The 18,545-nt window shown below is 42.0% G+C and overlaps 1 protein-coding gene across 3 annotated transcripts in view; it reads right to left on the bottom strand.

Moving 5' to 3' along the window:
* The window catches only part of LOC124722634 (talin-1), a 284,201-nt gene that overhangs the window by 185,023 nt on the left and 80,633 nt on the right, over positions 1-18,545 (bottom strand). For all 3 annotated transcript variants that reach the window (XM_047247780.1, XM_047247781.1, XM_047247782.1), the window contains exon 2: positions 11,761-11,809. The gene's annotated coding sequence lies outside the window, so the exon portion shown is untranslated. The remainder of the gene's footprint in view (positions 1-11,760; positions 11,810-18,545) is intronic.

Consider the following 18,545-nt stretch of genomic DNA (forward strand, 5'->3'; position numbering starts at 1 on the left):
TTGGACTGAGATAACTGTTAAATGAATGCGTGGTGTTCACCACATGGAATCCGCAGCTGTGGTACATATTACGCATATTTCAGGTGGAGAGGGAGAAAGGAAAGGGGGGGAATTGATGTCAGATGCATCGGGACCTTATACAGAATCAGCGACGACAAGTGAAAATGTGTGCCGGTTCGGGATCCGACCCGGGATCTCCTATTTACTAGGCAGTCGCGTTAACCACTGCGTCATCCGGACACAGCGTTTATCGCAATTGCGCCGACTATCTCGGTACGCCTCTTGGCCGACCTACACTCCCACCTATCTGCATTCCCTCTCCATGTCCTGCATGCTCGCTACTTTGAGATTCTCACAGGAAGTCGAACGTAAATGTGGTTCCGCACTGAAGGTGGAGGATTCACATTCTACAGAGGTGAATCTACATCGATATTCCGCAAATAGCACCTAACTGCCTGGCAGAGGCTCCATCGAACCACTTTCACAGTAATTTTCTGTCATTCCAATCTCGAACAGCGCACGGAAAAAACGAACACATATATCTTTCCGTGTGAGATCTGATTTCCCTTATTTTGTTATGATGATCGTGTGTCCCTATGTAGGTCGGTGTCAATATAATATTTTCGCATTCGGAGAAGAAAGTTGGTGATTGAAATTTCGTGAAACGATTCCGCCGCAATGAAAAATGCGTTTCTTTTAACGATGTCCACCCCAAATCCTGTATCATTTCAGTGACACACTCTCCCCTATTTCACGGTAATACAAAACGTGCTGCTTTCTCGAAATAGTCCTTTAATCCTATCTGGTAAGGATCCCAAACCATGCAGCAGACGGACGGACAATCGTAGTGTAGGCAATCTTTTTAGTAGATCTATAACGTTTTCTAGCCGTTCTCCCAATAAAACGCAGCCTTCGGTTTGCATTCCGCACGACATTCTCTGTGTGTTCTTTCTAATTTAAGTTGTTCGAAATTGTGATTACTAGGTCTTTAGTTGAATTTACGGCCTTTAGATTTGACTAATTTATCGTGTAACCGAAGTTTAACGGATTCCTTTTAGCAATGATGTGGATGACCTCACACTTTTCATTCTTTAAGGTCAATTGCCAATTTTAGCACCATACAGATATCTTTCCTAAATCGTTTTGCAATTTGTTTTAATCTTCTGATGACTTTACAAGGCGATAAACGACAGCGTCATCTGCAAACAACCGAAGAAGGCTGCTCAGATTGTCTCCTAAATCGCTTATATAGATAAGGAACAGCAAAGGTCCTGTAACACTGCCTTGGGGAAAGCCTGGTATATATATATATATTATATATATATATATACTTACTTTGTATAAATGACGTAGGGGATAAAATTGGAATCTCCAAGTAGCTGTTCGCAGATGTTGGTGTTACAGGTAGTGGCAGCTACAGAAAATTAGAGTGAAATGCGGGAAGACTTGCAAAGTAACAGCACTTGGTGCGGAGGAACTGCATCTGACCCTTAAACAAATGTAACGTATTGCTCATAAACAGGCCGGAAGACCCATTTTTGTTTGACTGCCGGAAAGTCACACGCATGAAATAGCTTCCAAATTGTCACGTCACGTTATGCAGTGGAAAAAACATTGTACAGTAAAATAGCATGGATATTCTATACGCCAGACAATGGCGTGACGTGGAAGCAGACATTGGTACAACTTCAGCTGTTTTCTAACTGTCATTGTGCCATCACTACAGATGGAACTCTACGCTCTTTTCTTGGCAAGTGAAAGTCATGTTTACAATCAGCTATTTCTTTGCGTGTCGCCCCACACCCCCTTGTCCAGTCTCTCATGCACATAAACAAGGTGGGGTGGTATTACCCTCGAAAGGGGTTGCTATTTTATGCTACGACAAGCCAGATTCACCAAGGACGACCATTCGTCTTCCTTCGAACAATATAACGGGAGGGTGACGCTCTTTAGGGTAAAATGATCTCCCATACAATGTCTATTGCCGAGAGAGAATGTTGCAGAACACTACTCAACAACCGCATCACGGCAGCTGATAACCACAAATAAATACGAAGTGACTGAAGATATTGTAATATGGTTTTCGACAAGTGACTGTTCGCAAAAGCTCGAGTATTATGTTGTTCGTGAAAGATCGTTGCCAGTTTTATCGACCGGTGTCCGTAAGAGATGGAGTCCTTCAATCTACGTAATGAACCGTACTGGCAGCCCGAAACAAAAGACTGCATTCTACAAGGCGATGACTGCCATAACAACAACTCAATCACCGAAAGAAACTTAGGGGAAAAATTTGTTTAGTTAAAAATTTTTGTATAGCGGTAGGAGGGAGTGTCGTGAACAAAATACTAAAAATTCTCAGCCGTGGGGTGTAAGGGTGGGAGTTAGGGTGGAGCGTTTAAAGGTCACTTTTTATGTCTTTCTTGTCCGCGTTGCATGGGATGGAAAAATTGCACGTTATTAAATATACAGTTTTAATAGTATAAAATTAATGTTCACTGTAAAATGAAATCGATTAAGAATAAATATTAAATGTGTGTACCACTTCTAAATACAGTACAGCTTTATTAAGGGCAAACTGTGTTCTACGGGTGTAACAGGGTGTAGTGTGCAGCGGTGGAGGGTACAAGCGCGAGGGTAGATAGGTCGCCGGATTGTGTTCATGCATTTCCCTCCTTCACAGGACTGCAAACTGAAGAACGAGCAGATGATTCCCCACTCTATATACCCCACTACGTCACAAGAACTAACTACAGGGATTCCAGAATGAAATTTTCAGTCTGCAGCGGAGACTGCGCTGATATAAGGTTGATGAAATGTTCAAATGTGTGTGAAATCTTATGGGACTTAACTGCTAAGGTCATCAGTCCCTAAGCTTACACCCTACTTAACCTAAAATATCCTAAGGACAAACACACACACCCATGCCCGCGGGAGGACTCGAACCTCCGCCGGGACCAGCCGCACAGTCCATGACTGCAGCGCCTTAGAACGAAAGTTGATGAAATTTGGAAGGTAGGAGACGACGTAATGGCAAAAGTAAAAGCTTTGACGACGGGCCGAGTCGTGCTTGGGTAGCTAGGTAGAGTAATGGCCCGCGAAAGGCAAAGGTCCCTTGTTCGAGTCTCAGTCTGGCACACAGTTTTAACCTGCCAGCACGTTTTAACTACAGGGTGCTTCACAAAGTTATACCGACCCTCCACACTGTATATGATTAATCACTGGCGACGCAGTGCGCATACATGATCCGGCGGGGAAAGGGGGTATGAGGGTGGGGTTGGGGGGGGGGGTCGAGGCGGGGTGTTCATTTACCGAAAAGTGCATTAACACTACATGAAATACAAATTTGAGTTTTTACTGATACTAACGCAAGATCCCACGCAGAAGAATGCGCCTCGACCTATATCTCTGCACGAACTCCAGCTGGTAGAGTGGACACGCAGCGTTTAGTCCGTCGCGCTCTCCAGACCACAACTTTACAAAGGTATAAAAATATTTGTGTATTTACGATACACACTGAGATACACGGAAGTCTTGGAATAGCGATACGCACGTATACAAATGACGGTAGCATCGCATACACAAGGTATAAAAGGGCGGTGCATTGGCGGAGCCGTCATTTGTACTCAGGTGATCCACGTGAAAAGGTTTACAACATAATTATGGGTGCACAATGGGAACTAACAGGCTATGAACGCGTAATGGTAGTTGGAGCTAGACGCATGTTAGGTTCCATTTTGCAAATCTTTAGGGAATTCAATATTCCGAAATCCACAGTGTCAAGAGTGTGCCGAGAATACTAAATTTCAGGCATTGCCTGACACCACAGACAACGCAGAATCCGACGGCCTTCAGTTAACGACCGAGAGCAGCGACGTTTGCACAAAGTTGGCATTGATAACAGACAAGCAACACTGCTTGAAATCGTCATTTTTATCTGTTTTCCGTCTTTCCCTTAGTTGCTCTAAATTTGTAGAGGTATGTATCGCCTATGCAACTAAATAAAGGCAATTTGTTTATTGCCATACGTTACTTTTATTTGGAAAGTATCATCAGTGGCCTGAACACATGTTTCTTTTTATACATACAACAAACGTATTATGTGACAGATATTATATGCTGCTATATTACATTCTGACGTGTTTTCCTCTTGCTTTTTAGGTTAGATTCAACTTCTGTAGCACAAGTTCCGATACATCCACAATATAGAGGCAGCATGGCTCAATATTTCTGTAGAGGTCCTCCAATGACTAGTTGAGTCACTGCCACGTCGAGCTCCTGCACTACGCCGGGCAAAAAGGGATCAGGCACAACATCAGGAGGTATCCCATGAATTCCGCCACCTCAGAGTAAATTGCTCTGGCCATAAAAACAGGGGTATGAGATCGGAATGGTGGCTAGAAATTACCATAGGGAGTGTGTTTCAATGGAATTGGAAGAAAGAAAAACAGATTATTTGTATAAAACTCGAAAAGCTACTTTTTACTTCACGCATATCTACAAGCAAGTTCGACTTCATCTTCCAGTTAGAACAACAACCTAAGATTCACTCTTACAGTAGCTTTGTCAAGGCACTGACCCATGACTAGAAGAAGAATAGACTGGAAAGTGGTCTCAGACAAATTTTCTACTTGTGCTGTCTCTAGTTCCGCGTGCAAATATACTTGTTATAGACGTTTCAAAGTGACCTCAAAGTTTTAATTGCAAACATCCTCACAAAATAGTTAAGTACACAACACGTAATCATATAATGTCAAAAAATTCGACACACATGCTTACTGGCCGCTGCATTCCTTGCTAAAAAGCGAAATGCACAGTCAACAGAACGTCTAGCTCTTGATAAAATACGTCTACCTAAACACTCCACAAGCCATCTGGCGGTGAGTGGCGGAGGGTACTTCTGGCACTACTGATCTCCCCTGCACCGTTCCATTCGCGAATGGCGCGTGGGAAGAATGACGGCGGTAACCTCTATATTTGCTCTAATTTCTCGAATTTTCTCGTTGTGGTCATTTCGCGAGACGTATGTGGGAGGACGTAATATGCTGTCTGACTCTTCCCGTAATGTACTATTTCGGAATTTCACTTGTAAACTTCTCCACGATGCACACCAACTATCTCGTAGCGTCAACCACTGGAGTTTGTTGAGCATCTTCGTATCTCAGTAAGGCTATCTATCCGGTAACGAAACGCGCTGCTCTTCGTTTGATCTTGTCTATCTCTTCTATTCATTCAATCCGGTGCAGGTCCCACACAGATGAACAATACTCAAGAACACATCGAACAAGTGTTTGATAAGCCACTTCTTTCGTGCATGAATTAAAGTTTCTCACGATTCTCCTCCTACGTATGCGCAATATGTACATTTATTTATGTTTAGGGTCAACTGCGAGTCCCTGCACATTTCATCAATGCTTTGCCCGTCTTCCTACAAATCGCTGCAGTCTTCTGGCGTTACAACATCCTTATACAAAACCGCATCATCTACTAACAGCCTTATGGAGCTTCCGACCGTATCTACTAGATCATTAATACAGAGTGATTCAGAAATCCTATCACACAGTTAGGTGTTAAAGAGAGGTCTCAAGACTGCGATAACTGGTAATAAACCCAAGTTCGGAAATGTGCCGTTTGGAAGATAAATGACTGAAAGAACAACAAAAGATACGTTGCACGTCCATCAACCCACTCGTACCAGCGCGAACTACAACATATCCTCGAAATCGCGACCACAAGTTTCGTTGCACAAAGTGAACCAGCGAACAATGTTCGTTTACACACACACACACACACACACACACACACACACACACACACGATTCAGAAGTCCTCGAATATCCTGACTGACCTCCGCAGCAGCCATTACACGGGCAAAAAGATCGACCTATGACTCCACAGGAGTCTCGTAAACAATACTCTCCGTGTAGCCCCACAGCAAAAAAATCCAGAGGTGTTAAATCGGAAAATCGTGGTGGCCAAAGAATCGGTGCATCGCTACTTATCCATCCGTCCCCGAATGTGTGGTGAAGGGGCTGACGGAACGTGGCGCAAAATCAGCTGGACCCAATGTCTGCATCCTCCGCAAGTGATACGTATGAAGTTGCTGTTCATGGAGAGCTCGCCAGACGCTTCTCTGGGATACATCTACGCAACCTTCGACGTTGTGGGTAATTGTCGACAGATTCTGGTCGACCACTTGGAGGACCTACCCTTCCACGTCAGCGGTGTGGCGCGTCCAGCCACGACCACAATCGGCTCTAATAGCCTTGAAGGTGCCGGTTTGCCGCAGCCGTTGTTTCATCTTGCATAAATGGCATGTGATGGACGGGCACGACCCAGAAATCGTTTGTGAAACAGGCGTTGTGATAATCGACCATTTCGTCCACTTTCACTGCAGATGAGCAACATGTCGATCTACTTTAAAAACGTATACTTTACCATTTCGTAATGCACCGTCTTTCTCGATTACTCAGTGGCAACTGATGCACATGCGCTTCAGTTCATTAGGTTGTTCTCTGATGACACGCGACATGGCGTCACACAAGACATCACGTGACACGAGACACCGACCTCTCACAATGTGTATTGCCTCCCATCGTTAAAAGTCGTTTATCTTCCAAACGGCGCATTTCCAGACATAGGTTTATTAACAACTATTGCTGTTCTGAATCCCGTCTACAACATCCATAACTGTGTAATAGGAATTCTAAATCACACTGTATGTATCTCACTTCCTTGCGCTACTCCTGAAATTAAATCTGTCGATTTTGTTCCGTTAAGATGAAATTAAATCTGTCGAATTTGTTCCGTTAAGTGTGACGTGTTGACTTCTATCTCCAACAAAAGTCTTGAAACCAGTCGCAAATCTGGTCTAATGCTCGGTAAGCTCGCATGTTTGTTTATGTAAATGGCAGTTCAGTTAAGTGCCTTCCTGAAGTGAACGAAAACGCTATTAACCTGAAAGCCCATGTCTTCAGCGCTCTCGATATCATGAAGGAACAGAGCGAGCTGAGTTTCACAAGTTCTCTGTCTGCGGAATCCATGCCGATTTTTATAAAGAAGACTTTCTTTCTCGAAAAAGTCATCCTATGTGATCATAAAATACACGTCAGTGATATAGTACTATAATTGTGTGCACCTGTCCTACAACCCTTCTTGAAAACAGGAGTGGCCTGAGTTTTTCCCAGTAGCAAGATATCCCTCGTTGTTCCAGCGGACTACGATACACTGCTGCTAGAAGAGGAGCAAGTTCTTTGCATAATTTCTGTTGAATCTTACGGGTATCTCATCTGATCCAGGTGCCTTTCCGCTACTAAGCGATTGTAGTTGCTTTTCTAGACCGCGATCTCTTATTTCAATATCTGCCATTTCGATGTTCGCACGATGACTGAAAGGAGAGACTGTATTAGGATCTTTTGCGGTGAAACAATGTCGGAAGACTCAATTCAGTATTTCGGCCTTATCTCAGTCATTTCTCGTTTCCGTGCAAGTATGGTCAGTGAGTGACTGAATTGACGGTTTCGTGCTGTTTACTGATTTTACCTAAGACCAAACACTCTTACGATCTTTAGCCAGATCTGCTGTCAAAATTTTACTTTCGATGTATTAACACTTCTTCCATTGCTCTATTTGCGCTCATTTTCGCTTAGTTCAGCTTTTGTTTGTCAGCTGTGTTTTAACTTCTCTTAAATCTTGATGAAGCTAATTTTGTTTACGTAGCAGTTCTCTACCACGACTATTAAATCCTTTCAAGGAACATACTTGTCTAAGGTGGACTGAAAGATGGTTTTGAATTTTATCCATTTTTGAGCCACGTACTCATGCGAAACACTGAATATTTGATGATGAATACTCAGATACTCTGCAATTTGTATGTCGTCACTGTTGTTAAACAAAACTATCTTCCAACCTTTCTAAACAGGTCTTGTAACATCCTAAGTAATTGCTGCTATCACAGCCTTATGATCATTGAATCCCTCCTCTACGTTAACTGATTCGAAGTTAATGGTTTCTTTTAGCTGGCCATGTCGTCTTGGACCACAATATCACCGTTAGGGAACAAACACTGTAGCATGGAATGGGCCTGATCAGCCAAAAGGGTCACATATTCCTTGGGAATAATTTTCCTGTTAAGCTGTACGAATCTTTTACATGGTGAATCTTGAAACACCAGACACTTCGGCTACCTGGACTACGGTAGCGCCGGCCGCGGTGACCGAGCGGTTCTAGGCGTTTTAGTCCGGAACCGCGCGACTACTACGGTCGCAGGTTCGAATCCTGCCTCGGGCATGGATGTATGTGATGTCCTTAGGTTAGTTAGGTTTAAGTAGTTCTAAGTTCTAGGGGACTGATGACCTCAGATGTTAAGTCCCATAGTGCTCAGAGCCATTTGAACCATTTTGAACTACGGTAGCACCCACCATACGAGCACAATAATTTGCCCACGTGCGCATTCGCATAGGTCCGACATAATGCACTTAACTACACATAACACTGTTTTGACCAAGACTGACGCTTGCAACGTACTGAGGGCATTGCACAGGTACCGTTCGTGGTCAATCCAACAGCGCAACTTGCACTCTTGGCCAGCATCTGCATTTATGTTCTAGCATGCATTTCTCGCGGTATTTCCATATTTCTATCCATCCCTATTTACAATTTGTACAGAAACCAGACGGCAGTTATAAAGAGTCGAGGGGCATGAAAGGGAAGCAGTGGTTGGAAAGGGAGTGAGAAAAGGTTGTAGCCTATCCCCGATGTTATTCAATCTGTATACTGAGCAAGCAGTAAAGGAAACAAGAGAAAAATTCGGAGTAGGAATTAAAAACCATGGAGAAGAAATTAAAACTTTGAGGTTCGCTGGTGACATTGTAATTCTGTCAGAGACAGCAAAGGACCTGGAAGAGCAGCTGAACGGAATGGACAGTGTCTTGAAAGGAAGATATAAGATGAACATCAACAAAAGCAAAACGAGGATAATGGAATGTAGTCGAATTAAATCGGGTGATGCTGCAGGAATTAGATTAGGAAATGAGACGCGTAAAGTAGTAAATGAGTTTTGCTATTTGGGGAGCAAAATAACTGATGATGGTCGAAGTAGAGAGGATATAAAATGTAGACTGGCAATGGCAAGGAAAGCATTCCTGAAGAAGAGAAATTTGTTAGCATCGAGTATAGATTTAAATGTCAGGAAGTCGTTTCTGAAAGTATTTGTATGGAGTGTAGCCATGTATGGAAGTGAAACGTGGACGATAAATAGTTTGGACAAGAAGAAAATAGAAGCTTTCGAAATGTGGTGCTACAGAAGAATGCTGAAGATTAGATGGGTAGATCACATAACTAATGAGGAGGTGTTGAATAGAATTGAGGAGAAGGGATCGGTTGGTAGGACGTAATCTGAGGCATCAAGGGATCACCAATTTAGTTCAAAATGGCTCTGAGCACTATGGGACTTTACATCTATGGTCATCAGTCCCCTAGAACTTAGAGCTACTTAAACCTAACTAATCTAAGGACATCACACACATCCATGCCCGAGGCAGGATTCGAACCTGCGACCGTAGCAGTCGCGCGGCTCCGGACTGAGCGCCTAGAACCGCTAGACCACCGCGGCCGGCTCACCAATTTAGTATTGGAGGGCAGTGCGGAGGGTAAAAATCGTAGAGGGAGACCAAGAGATGAATACACTAAACAGATTTAGAAGGGTGTAGGTTGCAGTAGGTACTGGGAGATGAAGAAGCTTGCACAGGATAGAGTAGCATGGAGAGCTGCATCAAACCAGTCTCTGGACTGAAGACCACAACAACAACATCCATCCCTGTAGTTGCTTAGTCCACCCGTCGTGTCATTACAGTATTCTGATGTGTATTTCCTGTACAGTGACGATACGTTGGTTATGCAATCACATAGACGCGATGATCAAATGTTATCGACAGTAGTCACACCGTAAAAAACGGAAAAATGGAAGACAGATTTCTTTAAATATCTACACAGTTGCTGAATTATCTCGCGAGGGATATTTCAGTAATAGTGGCAACTGGAAGAAGTGTACGGATATAGGGCAGTTTGCAACAGGTTTAGACTGAGGCAAATTTAGGGACTGTGCACATTTTTTTTTTTCTTTCTCGATCAGATACTTCGAACAAATTTGAATGTCCATAGCCTCCCATATCACTGTATCTGAAAACAATAATTGTTATCTCTTCAGCTACCTACTAGAATAATCGAAAAGAGTAATACCTGACTAATGCATCTGTTTTAGAAATGTCAGTTTTTACAATAGACAACAGTTTTTGACTGAATTCACTGACATTCGATAACACTCAAAAAATACATCGAGATATTACTTCGGTTCGTAATGTAGAAAGAACTTTCCTTTGCTCACTTGTCACTTGTGATAGGATGGATTCAGCATTTCCTGTGTTGTCTTTGACTTGAGGACGAGCAAGTAATAAAAGGTAAACATAGGGTGAAAACAGAATTGCTTCCCAACGAAATACGGTCCACTGCTGTTCTCGAGAGGTTGCTTATCCGGAATGCAATACAAGTGCCTTAACGACGATCTTTTTCAAGGGGTGTCTGTTAGGCTCGTAAGTCACTGATTTACGATTCTGAACTAGGCAGTATGTGCTTCACATCCGCTGAGTCATGAAATATTTGCTGCTTTTTCCGTGGCACATTAACGATATGAATGAGACTGAGGTTTCCGTTGAGCAGCTGCTTTTTGTATGAGGTGCTGCATAGGATTATCTAGCAGAATAAAGGCATACCACAAGGAGGTCACGCATCTTGCGCCCCGCAAAAACAGGTCGCTTCTTTATAATCGATGAATACCGCACATTATCAGGATTCTCGTAAATACGTTTGCAGATGGTTATTTTAGCATGAACAGCTAGCTCGCCAATGGCAAATGGAAACGTGTGACGTACGAGCGAAGAAATATGACTTCACATTGTCCCAACCTTTAGTAGGAGACTTACAACGTAGCTTGGTTCTAGAAATCTGCAATTTTTTTGCGAAAGGAACATCTGGTAGACATTCCAAAACACAAGGCACAGAGTTAAGTTAGTCGTAACACTTCCTAAGTCAAAAAACTGAACATTAAAAAAAAAAAAGACTGTCTCATTTACTTAACCTCCTCACTCCTCAATCATTCAGCGCTGCCTACGGCAATATTTTCCTCCCCTGTCACAGGTTTGAAATAGAACGGTGGTGTCATTGTTCGCGACAATCATTTTGAAATTATGTAACTCATACGCTACCAAACTTTCAGTTTAAGGCAATCCATTATACATTACCGTCAATTCCAATCTGTATTTTATTTTCATCGATAACCACTGACCGGGTTACGCAAAGCCAAATCGTCCTGAACCACATTTTCTGTGTTTCTAAGATTTTTACCCCTGAGTAGTACAAGAGGCAAAAGAAATGTAGTATATTTCATATATCATGAGATTAACAGAACTAGGACACCTAAAAACTTCATTAAAATCTGGATAAATAGAAAAAAAAACAGTTTTAGACATCTGAGAATACACAAACGGAAGCGTATTAAAACTGTGAGATCCACAGGTTTCTACAAGGAACTTTTGTTTCTGGCGAGATACCGAGATAATTATACTAATTTTAAATACAACACTGTCCTCTTTTCAAAAGAATTCGAGCGGCCTTGAATATAGAATACGATAATACAAAATGATGTCTACAATGGACAACTTTTTTTTGGAAGACTTGTCTGGAGATGTGTTGAATGTAAGTACTTACTTCGATTATCAGGGCAGAAGAGTGTCGTCACATCAGCTACTCGTACGTTCTGAAACAAACATATGACAGCTGTTGTAATTTCGCTAACTGTATCAGTATGTGAACAATACCAACTAAAAGCCTCCTACCTAGAAACGCATTCTATAACTCTGCACTTATTACACAAGCAACCTCAAAATAAATTACTTTCAAGATAAATTGAGAAATAAATAAAAAAAAGATTAGAGACATAACACAGTTCACATGAGCGCTCCTATTATAAAATCAGGAGACACATTCCATATTTTTCTCTCTCTCCCAAATGGTGTCCTGATGGTTACGGATAAACAAAGAAATTTTTTCGACAATAGCAGAACGTATGAGAAGAGCGATTCCAGCACTTCCTGAGCTTATGATTCTAGTGCTGCATCATTTTCTCTACGTAGCCTAATACTATTAGCCCATCAAATAGTTGGTCTGTAATACTGGCAAATATCTTCAGTAGCTAGAGAGGTAGCGCAGTGGTAACACATTGGACTTGTATTTCGGAAGATGGCGGTTTAAGTCGCCGTTCGGCCATTCACATGTAGGTTTTCCATGATCTCCCCAAAACAAAGTAAATACCAGGATGGATTCTATGAAAGGACACGGCCGATTTACTTCTTCAGCCCGAACTTGTGCTCCGTCTACAACGAGACCTCGTCTTCGACGGGACGTTAAGTCATAATCTTTTAGTCCAGGCACTAACAGCACGAGTTAAGTCGCACAAACGAACTGGTACTAACCCTGCAGGTTAACAAAATTGACCATATTCTACGTCACCGAGCAAGAAGGCGCAGTAATAAGACCCTGGATTCGTATTTGTAAAGACAGCCCTTCAAAATCCCGTCCAGCCACAAAGATTGTTTCCATGGGTTGCCCAAATGACTAATTGCAAGTGTCGGGATGGTTTCACTGAAAAAGAAACGGCCGATTTCTTTTCACACACTAAGTTTCAGCTCAATCTCTAAAGACCTAATGGCGGAAAGTGTATCATCCTCCCTCCTTCCTATTCAAGTTAAGATCATCCCTCAAACAATGAGTATTCAACCTCAGCGAGCATCTGTTGCCCGTGGGGAATGATGTGGTCAATCGCCAATGCGGCTTGGTCCACAGATTCCCTGTGCGTCTAAGAGTTTAAGTTGGATGACTGCTTCCCAACACAGGAAATATATACCAGTGTCCTCAGAATAAAAGGTTACAACATGTACACTAACTAATCAAAAGCATCCGGACTCCTGTTAGAGGATATTACTATGAAGTGTGTGTACCTTTCACCCATATGACGGCTTGAACTCTACTGGAGATACTTTCAATGGCGTGTCTGAGCGTCTGTGGAGTGACGGCAGCCCATTTTTTCTCAAGAGCCTAAACCAGAGAAGACAGTGATTTTTGACATTGACGTCTGGAGCAAAGTCGACATTCTAATTCAAAGGTGTTCCACTGGGTTACGTCGGGACTCTGAGCAGGCCAGTCCATTTCAGGAATGTTGCTGTCCACAAATCATCAGCTCACAGCTGTTGCTTTATGAAAGGGTGCATTTTCGTGTTGACACAAAGAATCATCATCTCCCAACTGTCATTCTACTGTACAAAGCACACAATGCTCAAAGATGTGTTCACGTCCCTCCAAATTTAGCGTTTTCTTGTGCGAAATAAGGAGATCACAAAAAACACGCCCATGCCGTAACACAACCTCCTCCGTTGTTCACTGTTCTACATCTGCATCTACATGAATACTCTGCAAATCACATTTAAGTGCCTGGCAGAGGGTTCATCGAACCACCTTCACAATTCTCTATTATTCCAACCTCGTATAGCGCGCGGAAAGAACGAACACCTGTATCTTTCCGTACGAGCTCTGATTTTCCTTATTTTATCGTGGTGATCGTTTCTCCCTATGTAGGTCGGTGTCAACAAAATATTTTCGAATTCGGAGGAGAAAGTTGGTGATTGGAATTTCGTGAGAAGATTCCGAAGCAATGAAAAACGCCTATCTTTTAATGGTCTCCAGCCCAAATCCTGTTTCATTTCTGTGACAATCTCTCCCATATTTCGCGAGAATACAAAACGTGCTGCCCTTCTTTGAACTTTTTCGATGTACTCCGTCAGTCCTATCTGGTAAGGAACCCACACCGCGCATCAGTATTCTAAAAGGGGACGGACAAGCGTAATGTAGGCAGTCTCCTTAGTAGATCTGTCACATTTTCTAAGTGTCCTGCCAATGTGTGTTGGCACTACTCATGATGAGAGATAACGCTGTCCATGTAATCGCCAATCTTAAGTCCTTCCATAAGATGACCACAGATTCATCACTCCAAATACCTCGTTCCCATCATCCACTGTCCAATAGCGTCGCCCGTTAGTCCACATCACGTGTCGCTTAGCACGGACTACAGCAATGTGTAGCTTAAGAGGAGCTACTCGACCACTATACCATATTCTTTTTAACTAAAGTGCCGCAATCATTTTAGATAACGAGGAACAACCAGTCTTGATGGGCAACTGCGCCCCGCTTAATATGTTGCCTACAGACTGTAATGCATTTTAAACATATTCATAGTGTGTCTGTTTAAATCATCCTGACTTCTGAAGACCTTTATAACACCACCATACCACCTCCCATTTCGAAAAAAAAAAAGATTTAAGAATGGACTAAATGAACTAATTTTACATCTACTTTTGCAAACATATGTACGGCAGCCGATACGTTCTTCAGGGCCAAAATTCATAGTTTTGATGAGAAGGAAACGATGAATCTGCTGCAACCACTTTATCTTCGTTGCTAACTCCAGTCGTCTGGTAAGTGTCCAACCAACGGCTGCGTAAGCGTAGCGAAATATCAAGGAGTGGACAGCAAGAGTTCTGGAGTTCTGCGATATGTCGATCAGAGTGGCCAGCTCGCTGTCTGCGCGGTGTGGCTACCATCATCAGAGAGCCTGCAACAAACGCTTATTACGCTGAGGTGGTCGCATTGGGAATTATATTCCTGCAAGAACTGTCGCGTCGTTTCAGAGGTTTAATGGTGTGCTTCTCACAATCTCACCAATTACCGAACCAGAGTAGCGCTTTTACTGTTGATGAGGAAAGGAAGGTTTGAGTTCGATGTCCCATCTACACTGACATCATTACGGACGGAATACATGTCCGATTTAATGCGGTTGGGATTGATATCGGATAAGGGAGAAGCGAAGGTATTATGAACAGTATAGAAAAACGAGGGTCGAGACATAGGAAAAAAGAGAGTTTGGGGCTTAATGTCCAATGAACGTTTACTTCACCAGTTTACATTTCCAACTTGTATCGATGAGATGCAACGAGTCAGTAAAATCTGTCAGCTCCGTTATGAAACTAAAACGGTTTGCACATACATCTGCAGATCAAGTGTAACATTTTTTTCAACATTTGCATACGTGTGCGAATAACACCGATTATAAAGCTGTAATTAAACTAGAGTCATCCAACAATAATATTATTTGCATCATAAAAACTTATGTTAGAACGTTATTATCTATGAAGACTGTATAGACGTATCTGCGACTATTAGCTGCATTACAGACGTTCTGTTGCCGATTCTGTCCAACAGTGCAGTTATTTCTTTGTAAGTTGTACAAAAAAAGTCCCTCCTGAATAGGTAACAGTCAAGGGAAGATATTATTGCGTGTATACTTAAAAATGTTGTACAATATGCCAATTAATACGAAAATAATGTTATTTCAACTAAAGACTAAGGAAAATTTCAAATTATTTCGATACAAAATAGTACTGCTGCACTCAATTCAAACAACACAAAGACGTAAATTTACCCACACGAACCAAACGAAGAGCCAACCCAAAAATACTATTGTCTCAAAAGCATACTGAGTTTTTCGAATCTTTTCTGAAGAGATGGTTCCAAATGGACATCAGTATGCCTATCATAGGTACAAAAACAGTGCACTGATGAATGCACCTTACTGCTTATTACAGGAAATGAATAAGTGTGCAGTGAGTGTACTAGCGCATGACATCAGTCCAGGAATCGATTAACATGTATTGTACATCATCTTGCTGCGTCAGGTGCTTTAACACAGTGCCTGTTCCTACGTAACGGCAGAGCTACCGTAAGAGACGGCACATTTGCAGGTTTTTCTCGCTTTTTTATTGGCTCCTTTCGTCGGCAGCTTGCGAGGTCTAAAAATAGTCACGGCGGCCAGCATGGTCGCTCGCGTCTGCTCTTCTTAGCGTCAACAGTAGACGAACAGGAAAGAGAGCCATAATGACCGGATCTGCGTATTCGGTGCGTGAGAGATAATTTAGTACTATTTGCTTGTGTGTTCAGTTTCAATATTTATTCGCTATCATTAAAGAACTGCTGATTAGTCAGTAATGTTAAAAACCTTCTTTATTCGTTGTGGCCAATAAGGCAGCATCTAAAATGCTTTTATTCGAATTATGTAGAACTTCTTTTCCTTCCAAAACCCCTTCGCCCGTTCGTTGTTTCTTCTTCTATTCTTTAGTCTATCCTGTAGCTTGTAGAGATGGCTTCTCAGCATGCTTGCGGTTATGAATTATGGCTGGAAATTTTATTCTATCTTGAAATATTTCCTATGTACGTCAATTTCCTTTAGGTTGTCTTCATGCATTTCTATTAACCAACTGTTTCAGTTATTCATCGATAAAGCTAATTTCAATATTTTTGTGAAAAAGTTGTTATTCATTCTACGTACGCGATCATAAAATTATAATCTCTATTTCCCAATTGTATCTGTTATTTTTTTCAGTGGCGTGATAGACTTCGTTTGAGTTGTTCTAAATTCCATTTGCACATTTTGGTCCTACGATTTTCGTCATATTTTTCTTTTTTCCTTTTTGCCGAAAGAAGTGGCACACTGACAAGACATTGCATTCCTATTCGGGAGGACGACGGTTCAAATCACTGTTCGATAACTGAGATTTAGATACTCCGTAACTAGTTTACGGCGAATCCCGGGATGGTTCCTTTGAAAGTGACGGCCAATTTCCTTCCTTGATCATTTGTGATCCGTCTCTAATGACCTCGCTGTCAACGGGACGTTAGACTCTCATCTCCCTTCTACCTTGTTTTTCGATGTTTCTTTCAAATTTGAGAGTTGGCACCTATTATCACGGAAATAATAATAATAATAATAATAATAATAATAATAATAATAATAATAATAGGAGGAAGAGGAAGAAGAAGAAGAAGAAGAACAACAACAACAACAACAAGAATGTGTTCTTGGTGCGTAGGTGTTATGTATCACTCTTGTTGGAATATGGCTAGTTTTACTGTTTTAATTGAGTCGTCAAGGCCTTCCTTCGCACTATTAATAATACCCAAACGTTGTGTAACACTTCAGTCCATTGTGTCTTTTTTACACAAGCTCCTAATCCTCAAATCAAGCTACAAAAGGATTAACTAACAAAAATACACTTCCAAATCGGGGGTCGGTGGCATTCCATGAATTGTCGCCGCCACGATCTGCCGACGCCGTTCATAGTTGTGTGTGTCAACAATAAAACACCACGGGCATTTCTTCAATACATTTATTCACATTCGAAGATTTCATAAATAGCCGGGCGAATGGAAAATGAAGGAAGACATCAGATCAATGACCGCAGCGTCAAAGCCACTGAATGCGGAGTACGCTATCGGATTGGACAAAGCTGGGGTATTAAATAGGCCGTCTCCTTATTTAAAGCCACATCTTCGCTTTAGCAAGATGTGATTTAGAGTAAGCAGTGATTATAAATACAGTTTCATACCTCTAGTTCACTTATCGCGCTTCTGAACCGTCGAACACTTCAGGTGTGATGAATTCACCAACGGAGTTCAACAACTATAGTCGAACTTCACTTACGCCTGCAGAGGTCCTCTGTTTGACAATCTATAGGGTACCGATGTCAACATTTGGACAAAGAGCAGGGGGCACAACCCCTACTACGATAATGCCTTCTACGGTGTATACTAAGTTGCTTCCAGAGTGCGGCATAATCAACTCTATTCAGAACAGAAATAAGGAAAGTGGCATTTCAGGGAGGATTATTTTCTCTCCCACACATTGCCAGAAAATTATTTATCTCCTTGTTAGAGTGTTAATTTACAAATGTAAAAATATTCTACTAAATCAACTACGTTCAGTTAGAAATGTCCAGCACGCTTCAGGCGTAAGCAGCATCACAAACAAATAACTTGCAATTTACAGTTAATAAACTGGACACAACTGAGAAAACAATGTAAAATTCCACTTGCGAGCTATGAAGAAAATGTGTGATTCTGTTCAAGATTATCGTTGACTCTTTTTCAGTTGCCTATTTCCAACATGTGATGATTTGTAAAGCATGTAACTGCATCGCACAAAACCAAAAAAATTAGGCTGGTACGCATATTCCCACATGATCGGCACACTCCCAACGACAGTGTGTTATGGGTTTGTCTATCATACACTACAGGGGAGTTTGAAAAGTATTCAATACAGCTGACATTCAGTCTCTAAATCGGGAACTGCCACCAGAATCGTAAACTACCTCTTCGTATCAAGCTACGTGAGTTGGCGCTTCTTAACGACTTTGGCCAAAGAGGGAGGATTTACCACTGTGAAACATTTTTGCGAAAATGCAACAGAGATTGAACTGGCGTGAATCCTGAATTTTGTCAGGTTTTTAGCCACGGCCTCTAGCCCTCAACGTTTTCGTCGGGTGGTTCGCTACCTCCCTACCGATTCCAGCGGCGAGCGGCGCCACTTCCTGCGCAACACACCCATCATT

Source organism: Schistocerca piceifrons, chromosome X, assembly GCF_021461385.2.
Source record: "Schistocerca piceifrons isolate TAMUIC-IGC-003096 chromosome X, iqSchPice1.1, whole genome shotgun sequence".
Taxonomy (NCBI): domain Eukaryota; kingdom Metazoa; phylum Arthropoda; class Insecta; order Orthoptera; family Acrididae; genus Schistocerca; species Schistocerca piceifrons.